We start from the raw sequence: 207 nt of genomic DNA on the forward strand, positions 1-207 counted from the left end.
CCCAGTACCAGACACAGGGCAAAAGTTGCACCGGTCGGTATCAGGTCAGACCGATTACTTCGCCACATGGGGCGTACCACGGAGATTTCTATGAGGAAGATAACGGCGCAAATGATGACCGCTGCCAGGCAGGCGCGGGGGATGAAATAGAAGTACGGCGTGAGACAGGAGAGAGCGAGGAGCATCAGGGCACCTGGAATATACACA

At 55.6% G+C, this 207-nt stretch overlaps 1 pseudogene; it reads right to left on the reverse strand.

The window, feature by feature from the left end:
- Positions 1–4: 4 nt before the first annotated feature.
- Positions 5–192, reverse strand: LOC113473866 (annotated as a pseudogene).
- Between the last annotated feature and the right edge of the window lie 15 nt (positions 193–207).

This window comes from Diaphorina citri, unplaced genomic scaffold (assembly GCF_000475195.1).
Source record: "Diaphorina citri unplaced genomic scaffold, Diaci psyllid genome assembly version 1.1 scaffold157780, whole genome shotgun sequence".
In the NCBI taxonomy this organism is placed as follows: domain Eukaryota; kingdom Metazoa; phylum Arthropoda; class Insecta; order Hemiptera; family Psyllidae; genus Diaphorina; species Diaphorina citri.